At 43.6% G+C, this 10,939-nt stretch overlaps 1 protein-coding gene across 3 annotated transcripts in view; it reads left to right on the top strand.

Annotated features, from left to right (window-relative positions):
* Window positions 1-10,939, top strand: part of TCF20 (transcription factor 20) — a 62,049-nt gene that overhangs the window by 26,172 nt on the left and 24,938 nt on the right. The gene's annotated exons all lie outside the window — the stretch shown is intronic.

Below are 10,939 nucleotides of genomic sequence, written 5' to 3'. Positions count from 1 at the left end.
GGGAAAGGACAAGTGGCAGCAGGTGCAAATTCCAACAAAAGGAATTCCAATGCAGTATTAGCACCCACTCCCCACCAAAAAAAAAAAAAATTAGGAGGGAGGGATGTCAAACATTAGATGCTCAAAACGTGACTGTGCAAGGCCTTGAGCAATCCATTTTAACTCTGAACTTGGATCTAACGTCACTGTTGGCCCTACTTTGAGCAGGGACTTAAGCCAGAGATCTCCAGAGGCCCCTTTCAACGTTGGTTGTTACTCTGTTCGCTAGTATGTATTACACAACTTTTTGGAAAATTGGCCGTTCTACAGAACAGAGATTGAGTAGAAGGGCACAGAGGTCTTAAGCCGTGAGTGAAACACAGGTGGCTTGAGCTGCATGGAAATTATCCTACAATTCATTACTTATAACTGCTTTTTTCCAAAGCGTGAGGCTCTGGCCATAGATTAGTGAGGAAAAGTATGTAAAATCAAAGTGTGTGTGTGTGCAGGGGAGAACAGAAGATTATTTGCAACCCCTGGGTTATGGATGGAGGCACTAATGATAATCAGAGATGAAAGTGACTATCTCAAAACCACAGCTTTGTGGCTTTATCTAACCCACCAACAGTACACAACACTCCTTTATTTGCCTTTCACGTTTTGCTTTCTGTCCTGGGCCAGACCATGGAAGAAGGACTAGACTTTTTTTTTCTTCTCCTGTTGCTTTCAGATTCTTCTCTTTCTAAGCAGTCCTAGGATTCAGTTTTTCTCTTCTCTTCCCCCAGCACTGTCACATACTCTACACTGGCTTCCTCCCTGGAGCTTTCCTCTTCGAGTTTGATTCCTGGCTTCTTGTTCAGTGTTCTTTGACAGTAATTACATGCTTCTTTGCCCTAACTTCATTTGGCCTGCATTCTCGTTTCTAGTTTCCCATTAAGCAAAGACAGTTGATCTCCTTGACTTTTGTTGAGCAGTGCTTGTGAGCTTGTTCTGATCTGGCTGCTGAATTTCCTCTCTGATAATACCAAGGTCTTTTTGAGGATCAACACCATCATTTGGATCCCTTTTGCAAGGTCATCGTGCTTCCACGATGCTTCCACGGTGCTTCCAAGACCATCAGGTCTTTCCATCCTGTTTTTTTTTTTTTGGTGTTGTTTGTTTGTTTGTTTTTTTCAATTATTATTGTTATTTCTAAGGATATGTCACACTTTTCACTTGTGATTTTTGTTTCTCCTGAAGCAGACGCCTTCTCTGGCAATTCTTGAGCCACTTGACCTACCCTCAGTGATAGAATCATAGAATCATAGAATGCTTAGGGTTGGAAGGGACCTCTAGAGATCATCTAGTCCAACCCCCCTGCATACACAGGGACACCTAGAGCACGTGGAATAGGACTGCATCCAAGCGGGTTTTGAAGATCTCCAGAGAAGGAGACTCCACAACCTCTCTGGGCAGCCTGTTCCAGTGCTCTGTCACCCTCACTGTTAAGAAATTTTTCCTTAAGTTCTTATGGAATTTTTGGTGTTTCAGTTTCCGGCCATTTCCTCTAGTCCTATCAGTGACCACCACTGAAAAGAGACCATGACCGTCCTCTGCACTCCCTCCCTTGAGGTATTTATATACACTGATTAGATCCCCTCTCAGCCTTCTCTTCTCCAGGCTGAACAGGCCCAGCTCCCTCAGCCTCTCCTCATAGGGCAGATGTTCCAGGCCCCTGATCATCCTTGTAGCCCTGCGCTGGACTCTCTCCAGCAGCTCCACATCCCTCTTGTACTGTGGAGCCCAGAACTGGACACAATACTCCAGATGTGACCTCACCAGGGCTGAGTAGAGGGGCAGGATCACCTCCCTCGACCTGCTGGAGACGCTCTTCTTAATGCAGCCCAGGATCCCATTGGCCTTCTTGGCCACGAGGGCACACTGCTGCCTCATGGTCAACTTGTCACCCACCATGACACCCAGGTCTTTCTCCGCAGAGCTGCTCTCCAGAAGGTCGGTCCCCAGCCTGTACTGGTGTCTGGGGTTATTCCTCCCCAGGTGCAGGACCTGGTTATGTGCTAGGTTATGTGCTTTTGTTCCTGCAAAGGAAGCCTGCCTTGCAGAAGTACCATGACCGTGCTGACTGGCCCTCATCACACTTCTTAAGTTGGCCCATTATCCACAACACTTTTTTTTTTTTTTTTTTTTTTAGTATGATACTAGCGCTTTTTTTTTCTGATTGGCATCTATTTCTTTCTCTGAATGAGATCTTCATGACTTTCTATTTTTTTTTTTCTGACAGAATACACTTTAGCCTGCCCTTTCTCATTTTCTTCCAGCAATTCTGATCATCTCTGTGTCCTAAACAGATTTTTTTTCCTCCTCTTAATCCTTTCATCTGCCCTTTTGACACCACGCAATAATGTTCCCTTGTCTCCCTTGAACCCCTGTTCTTTCTCTCTTTCTCTTTCCTTTAATCACTTGTTTAACTTTTTTTTTTTTTTTTCCTTTTTTTCTCCTCATAGTACATGTCAACATGAGTATTTCTCATCTTTAAAGTGTACAAAAAGCCTGTGGCCTCTTCCCTTTGCAACTACCTCCTCATTTCCTTTCCATTTTTCTCATCTGAAAATACTTCGAGTGCGTTGTCTGGGGCTCTTGTCCTCCCCTCTGTCTTTGCTTGGGCCCTCGTGCTATTGTCATCTCTGTTTACTATGATCTCTTCCTAGCTAAAGTTCAGAGCTAGTACTTCATTTTCCTTTCCCTGTCAGCTAAATTTGTCACCATCAGCTGTGCTCTTCTAAAAGTGTTGTTCCACCTGCTTCCCGTCTGTGTTCTCTTTTGATTACCTCTTTTCTTTCTAATGATTTTTTTTCTGCCTTTCCTCAGAGGCTGTTTATCAATTGCAACTTTTTGTGGGGCTTCTCTGAAGTTCTGCCCCTGCCTTCCTCCCTGTGATCCACATGCCCTGTCTTTGGGTAACTTTTGGTAACTCAGTCGCTTTGCTCCAGAGACTCGCAGAGCTTCTTTTTTGCTCCAGTTTCATGTTCACCTGTCACAAACTTTAAAAATATTCTTGAATCCATGAGTTTCCAGGCTCTCATTTCAAACTTGGCTTTTAATCTGCATCCTCCACAACCATTCTCTGCTATTCTGGTTTTCTTGTCAGTCAGATTCATAATCTTGTCATTTAACTTGAAAAAGATTTCTAAGTCTTCTGAACCAAGACTATGAGAAAACCTGTGGTAGTCTTTGTGAGCACTGAAAGGCCATATATTATATCTCATAACTGTTCTGTCTGGATTCATTTTTTTTTAAACAAGTTTTAGGATGTTTTAAACTAGTTTTAAGCAAACCATTTTTGTTAGTTTTGTTACTGTGTTCGTACAAGACACAGCCTAACAGATGTCCTAATTGAATGTCACAAACAACAGAATGGCTTCTTTTCCCTGGCAGTATTTGGATTTTAACCTTCTGTCCTGTTGCAGAAGAACCCAGCACCGTTTTGCTGTGGAAACCGCGGACCCTCCCTGCCACAACCGGGCAAGGGTGGCCTGCAGGACATGCCGAGAGGGGTCTGCCTGCCCCGAGTCGTCCCCAGGCCCTTGAATTAGCCCCCCGTCTGCCCTGCCACCTGAGGACAGCCTCCTGCCTCACGCAGCTCGTCTCCTGCACTTGCTGCAGATGCTCTTTCTTTTCGTCTTCCTTGCTTTGCACGTGCATCCTCTCTCTCTTCCCTCTGACACGCCGTTCAGCACCGCAGACGTTGGCAAACCACGTAGCTGCTGGCCAGCAGGAGAGAGGTGTCTGCGCAAGCATGGGAGAACAGGTCTTACCTTTGGTCTAGGAAAAGGGAAGACATTAGGTTGTGGCAAACTAAGTGGTGCGAGCCTGGTAGCGAATAATCTAGATGTGTAACACATTCTGTGTAAATGAAATATTACCTTACTTCAGCATCCACATAAATCGGTTAAAATTTTTGGCTCTTACGCCATGACTGTTAACTGACCTACCTTCAAGCTTGGCATTTTGGAGTCAAAGTCTTGAAGTAAAAAAATGTCTCTGCTGCCCTGGGTGACCCTGTTGCCCATAGAAAGCTTTTTTTTTTCTTTTCTTTTTTTTCCTTCTCTATTTTGGTAAGTTGCCAGGTGCCATAGTTTGGCTAAGTAAAACAGGTCATAAATGTTTTGAAGATATTTACCTTATTGTACCTGGGACCTTAAGGCTGGAACTCTTGCAGTAGGTTTGAGTACATGTGGAGACCTCGCCCTCCATGGAGAAAACCTAATTCATTCATGTCCTTCGTATGGGGGATTTTTCATCTCTGTTTCACCTCCATTAGTCACGTTAGGCCATTTCTATATATTTATTACTTTGAAAACTAATAGTTGCACACACTTCACTGTAAAGACCTTTAAGAAAACAATTTCCTGCCCTGATCATTTTCTTTTTCATTTTCCTACTCAAAAGAAACTGTTCCAAGATAAAGTCTTCATTACTTTTGAAAATGGCAAAATTTTCAAGCCCCTTTAGCAGCTCTCATCGGAATACATTTAATTTTCAAGAGATCTGATTGTGTTTCAGCATGCAGTTAAAAACCTGTAAGTAAATCCAATTGTACTATTGGTTTCTAAAGCCACTCACTAGAAAGTGGTGTGCTGTTGCTTGGAGCTCTTAAACACATTTTTTTTTCCCAGGGCAGAAGCTCTGGTCCAGCACAGGTATTATTTCTGATTATTTCTGGTTTTGTTCCCATCATTATCAGAATTGACCTTGGTGAAGTTGCATCTAGCTCCTTTTTCTGCTGACAGTTCACTGTGGAAAGAAAACTTATTTATCCCCCAATAAAGATCCCTTTTAAAAGGTCTCAAGAATTTAATGCTTCAGGCCTCCCTGCTTCATTCCCAGCCTGAGAAATCTTTTAATCCTTAGGAAGTCCTTGGAACCTGTTTCCTGTCCTGCTTTTTAGTGAAAGGGCTCATCTGTTGTTTCAGTCAGGAGAACTTCAAGCAGTAAAAGATAAAATCTGTCTGTGATCTGCCATGTAGTGGCAGGTGATTCTGGGCCTTCTCTCACCAGTTTGGAGTTTTGCTATCTGTGCCGCTCTTCATGGATTATCTTTGCAAGCCTGTTGCTTCCTTGAAGAGAAGAAATCTGTGTGCTTTTGAACAGCTGACGTATTTAGCAAGGCGGTTAGAATGGACTACGGTTTTTAAGAGCTTTCTCCAAAGCCATATAGGCTCAGAGAAGTTCAGAACCTAAATGCGTGTCTTTCTCTTTGCAAATTGATGCTTGGATCTTTGAATGTTTCATTACTCTTGGCAGGGGCAGGCTTCTGGCTCATTTCCAGCATGCCTTTTTAGATGCTCGCAGGGCTGTTCTGTGGAGGCAGGCTTTATATACACTACCAGACTTCATGGAGAGCAACTAGTTTCACAGGAAAGCTGTCCTTGACCACTTAAGATTTCTGCTAGCTGATCTCTTGACTATTTATCCATGGAAATCCGTGCCATGGAAGAGATACAGATTGCCTGTCTGTAGTAATTTTTGTTTGCTTCTGTTGCTTTCACAGAACTCCTTTTGTTCATTTACCTGTCCTCTTCTGGATGCTTGCTATAAATTGGGCAACAGAAGTCCCTAGAGGGACCACTACGCATAAAGCTGTTATTTATATTCTCAGATTTGGGGAACTCAGTGCCTGACAAAAGCTTTCTTATGCACTGTAAGTAAATGCTCCTAAAAGGTTCCTAACTGTATGGCTAATCAGATGTCAAAGTTAGGGAATTGGTGTGCCCTGAGAAAACAGTGGGAGGTTCTGGCCGCAGGAAGCTGAATAGTGGATCAGTGAGTTGGGAATGCCCGCACGGGTTTCGGGTGTCTCGTTCTGCCCAGACGCGCTCCGTTGTCCCTCCGGCAGGCCGGGAGCAAGCTGCTGCCCGGGGGCTGACCCTGCTCGTGCCCTTGGCGCCGCGGGCGGCTGCCTCGGCTCATAATGTGCTGGGCGACCGGCCTGGGACAGGGGGTACCCTGCCAGGTAGCCGGCAGAGGCAGCAGCCTCGGGGAGCGTTTGCTGCCTCCCCCTACTAGGGAGGACCCTCTTCAGGGGTGCTGTAATGGGGTGCTATAACCGTGAGAGCGACGCAGCCCTAACACGCGGCTGTGCCCGGGGCACCATCACTTGGGAGTGCAGTAGTCCAGGAATGCTACCGGTTTTAATTGTGAAGAGACAAATGTTGACCTCTTATTCATTATCCTTCTTTTTAGAGAAGAAAAATGTGTGGAACCTGGCATGGTTTTTCCCTTAGTTTTCCTTTGCCAAGAGTCTGTCAAGTGAAGTTCTGCATTGGGTCAGGGTTCAGCTGAAATAATAATTTGCTGCTTCAAAGCCTCACATGCCTGACAAATACAGGAAGGAAAAACTGTTTCCTACACCCGGACCAGTAATAGCGAGGAGGAATTTCTAGAGTAGGAAGAAGTGACACTGGAACTTGTTAATTTTCCACCCTGGTGAAAGGGAAATGAGTAATGATTAAAACCTGCACGTTATCTGTGTTTTTAAAAGGCACTGGCGGGGGGGAGCGAGAACACTGTCTGCTATCTTTATCTCTGTCAACAGCTTTTAATGTGCATTAACCCCAAAAGAGGAATGGCACAGAGTCTCAAGGCACCTTCTACAATTACCCTTCAAGTGACTGACTTCTTAGTTTGCACAGGCTGTCTAAATCCTCAGTTGTCTAAGCTGAAAAGATATTCTTCCTTCTTGAGGATGGTCCTCAGTAAAATTAACCTAACGTTCATTCTTCAAGAAATGGCAGCATCTTCAATATTCATCAGAAGTGTTAAGAAAATAAGAAGGCTTGATGTTTCTGGTAGAGAGAAAATTCTGAAAGACAGGTTGAGTAATGAACTTCTGATTCGGCTCTCCCAGAAAGGTGCCACCATCTGCCACACTGCTGACTTCTCTCGTGCTGCCATGACTCCTGGTTCCTCACCGCAGAGAGGAGAACCTAGTAGATGCCCCTGATGTGTCATAGTCCATCGCCTGCCCCTTGTAGGGACCTGGCTGTGCAAATGACTAGTACTAGAGCTCCCTGTGGTGCCCAGAGCTGCTGGAGCTGGTATCAGCATCCTCAGCTGCAGGCAGGGGAGCAGACAGCCCACATCTGCACCTCTGTTGCGTGTATTCCTGTATCTTCCGAGACTGAACGCTGTTGATTGCGTTTGGGGCGTGAAACCTGCTTTGCTTACCCTTCTTGTGAGTAAAGGCAGCTGAACCTGGTGCAGACTATTGACAGTCATGGATTACAAACGGCAGGAAGGACACCATATTTGAGGTCTCAGATGTAAAGATGGTATTGGGAAGGGAGGAAAGATTTCCCCATACCAACATTTTGAATAATGGCAGAGCAAAGAAGAAAGGCAGCAGGGAAGTAATTTTTGTACATCACTTGTAGCTGACTTCATTGCCAATAATCTATCCCACAGCATGGGCATCGTGTCTGCTTTTACATGTGGTTTTATATTTTACTGTTTGTCTAGCATGTGGAGTGAGGAAAGTGGAAAATAGATTTACTGACAATAGAGCACTGGGAAAGAATAGACTGTTTAACTGCTTATGTTGGTTGTAGCCAGGGGCACTGGAAAGTTTTGTATGTAAAATGCAGGGCATTCATTCCACAGTTGTGGTCTTTCTGTAAAGCATTGGGGATCCTCAAAAATCTGTGTATAATTTTAATTTTAAAATGTATTTAAATAATTTTAATGTCAAAGAAACTCTTCCAGATGAGAATGAAGACTTCTCCATGCAGGGGATTTCTAAACAAAGCTTTGCAGCTTTTTGTCTGGCTATCCACAAACTCGCACAATCTTTTTTTCATGGGTTTTTAAGCTGCTCTGTTACTGCTGAGATGCCAAACTGTTGCTAAATTATCAATAATGAGCGAATACCATCCATTTAAGTGTATTTTTAGGCTGATTATTTTTAAGCTGTACTGACAAAAGAAAGTTGTAAGATTCCCAGCAGAGTCAGGGAGGAGGAGGATGGTGGATGTCCTTTTTGTTTGTTTGTTTTACATTTGGGCTGAAGTGGTGGCCTCTTCCTGCTCAGGTTACAGATGACAGTCACTGCAGCTGTATAGGAGAGTGCTGCTAACAAATAGGTATTGAAGGACCTTCAAAAATTTGGAAAGCGTCTTCTGCTGTGCACTGTCATATTTAAAGTAACTTTTATTTAACTATAGCTGGGGCTAATGTGTAAAGTTTACTTTTAAAGATGCTTTTCCCCAAAATGGGAAAAGTAATTGTTTTTAATCTTTTTTTGCTTTGTCCATTAAAAGGTTAATTTCTGGAGCTCAGAATTCATGGCTTTCCCTCTTAAAAGATTGCATGGATTGTTCGAACAATGCTCCATCTTTTCTAAGACTTTTTAAATAAAATATTCTATGCTTTCTCCATTTTATTTTTAAATTAAAGGTTATCCCAAAGCCTTTGTTCACTGAGTAAGCAAAAATAATACTTGAGCTATATCGATGTTCTCCCCTGCATAATAAAGGAAAGCTCTTCAAACACTGCAAAGAAAACCAGGTTCCTGAAAAGCTGTAGGAGCCTAAGACTCCGTGCAGGCGCCAGGCTCGGATAGGAGTGCTGCAGATCACAGCTGAGCAACCCTGACTGTGGTTGGGGGAGTTTTTAACTGAAATATAGACAATTATTGGATTTTGGTCATTTTGAGGGTAAATTTTCCTTCTAGCTGTCCCTTCTAAACCTAGTTGTATAACCCCTCTACCTGTTTTTAGTGGGAGGGAAATTGTCAAATGCGTCCTGAAGTAGGTCAGAATAATTTCTCTGGCTTTAGAAGGATGAGTAAAAATAAAACTGAAGGAGGATTAGTATTCATGTAGTAATTTTTAGAAGCTGTAGCAAAATTAAAACTTGGCAGACGATGTTACTCTGCGCAGACAAGAGGCAAGAGAAGAGCAATTCTCTTGGTGCTGCAGAAAATCTTGCTTGGGGTCATGGAGGAAGCCAGGGTTCTGAATCTTAAAGCACCTGCTTTTTTGCCCTTTTTTGCCTTTTTTTTTAAAAAAAAAAAAAAACTTCTCCATAGCATAGAAAATATTTTCTGACTGAATTTCATACGTGCCCATGGTGCCCATGTGAAGCATAGGACAGTTTTTATGGTAATGGGACTTGGGGGGGGGAAGAAAGTTATTAATGAACCTTCATTGTTATGGATTGGATCCCAGCCAGCTGCTTAGTGATTAAAATTTAATTGCATCATGATTAGTTTTCATTAGTAAGCAATTAGCACCTTGCAGCAGCCTTGTCTTGCTGGAGCTGGGGATGGCCCAAGGGCTCTGAGCCCCAGCACGGAGGTGCAGAGCTGGAGGGGGCCCCACGAAGCCGCTTGGGGCAGACAGAGGTTTGCAGCCTTTGCCCCTACCCGAGTTCCTCTCCAGCTCCTGTGCTCAGCCGGCCAAAATCCCCCGTGCAACAGGCACAGCCCAGGGGCAGGAGGAGACGCAGTCGAAAAATACGAGCTGCAAGTTAGCAGAGGGGCCAGGACTGTGAACTGGGAAAGAAAGCCAGTTTTTCTAGCATGGTGTTAACAGTTACACAAACCACTAAATGCAATAAAAGGTACACTTTAAAATGTATCTAAGGTGGTTCTTAAATGTACGTGGCTCTGCAGTATCTATTACTGAAATGAAGTACAGCCCTCTGGTTGTCTAACTATGAAAAGGCAGATTTATTTTTTTGCTCCTTTCCCTGCTCTAGAAGGCCTGGGGACCAGATGCTCCCTCCCTTTCTCTGGCAGGATTTGCCCATCAGACTAACCCAAAGCAGGCATTTCTCACCAGTGAGAAGGAACAAAAAGCTGCTTTTTTTTTTGGGGGGGGGGGGGGGGGGTAATTCTCCTGGCAGTGTTCAGCATGACTCTGATCATACAGATCAACTCATTTTCACATTGGTGGAATTTTTGGTGAGAGCAAACATAGCAACATGGAAGTCAGCATGAGCTACTCAACCTACCCAAGACAGAATCAAGGAATGGAGCGGCCAAATCCCCTGAGAGGTCTGTGTGCCAGAATTGTGCTGGCTCTCGGTACCTGGGCTCCTTGTATGAAAAATAGATTGCATCTCTTCCTGAGCTCTGCTTGTACACCTGGTTGTAGCATAAAAGCGCTTCAGTCTTATCCCAGCCAGCTTGTCTGCATCCAAAGCTTTCTTCACGTGTAAGAAAATATTAAAGGTTGGTCTCAAAAAGCTTTTGTATTATCTTTCCTTATTAGAGAATATTTCATTCTGGTTTTCATGCCTTAGGTGTTTTATTTGGCTTTGCAGGGAGGTGGCTCAGTTCTGACCAGGCCCTGCGTTTGACTTGTTCTCGTGGCTTGTCGCTCGACGAGATGCGGCGCTGTTGCTGCTTCGCGCCGCGCTGCCCTCAGCTCCGTTTCCTTGCTTTGCTCCTTTGGCCACGAAGAAGATTAGCTCAGCAAGCTTAAGAAAGCTGCTGATTATTAGAGAAGAATTGGTAGTTTCAATAAAATACTTAAGAGTAGAGAAGAGAAAAAGGAGTGTCCTTACATGAGTCGCTGAAAGAGAAACTTCTCTTTAAAGGGACTAGTTCTTTAATATTAAAAAAGCGGCTTTAGACTGGAGTTCAATTCCGAGAGAATCATGAACTTTTAAAATCCCATCCCTACACTGTTAAAAACTCCTTATGTTGTCTTTTGCAGGTCTGTCAAGGCAAGAAATAATTCCATAAATTTGAAAAAAAAAAACCACTTGATTTTTGTGACCATTGAGACAAATTTGGAAGGCACTTTGAAAATTCAAAGCATGATGTGTTTTTAAATTGTCAGATGTTGTTAATTAAATTGTAAAATCAGGAAGGTGATGCAAAGCTGCATGTTTTAGTTGTGCAGAAGCTTTAAGTTAAATCACTTGAGGGTTTTTTTCCCTATATCATTTGGGGATA

Source organism: Tinamus guttatus, unplaced genomic scaffold (genome assembly GCF_059628265.1).
Source record: "Tinamus guttatus ecotype Peru unplaced genomic scaffold, ASM5962826v1 Tinamus_guttatus_pri_ptg000472l, whole genome shotgun sequence".
Classification (NCBI taxonomy): Eukaryota; Metazoa; Chordata; class Aves; order Tinamiformes; family Tinamidae; genus Tinamus; species Tinamus guttatus.
The sequence above is the reverse complement of the archived record's forward strand: the minus strand, read 5'-3'. Positions and strand labels throughout refer to the sequence as shown.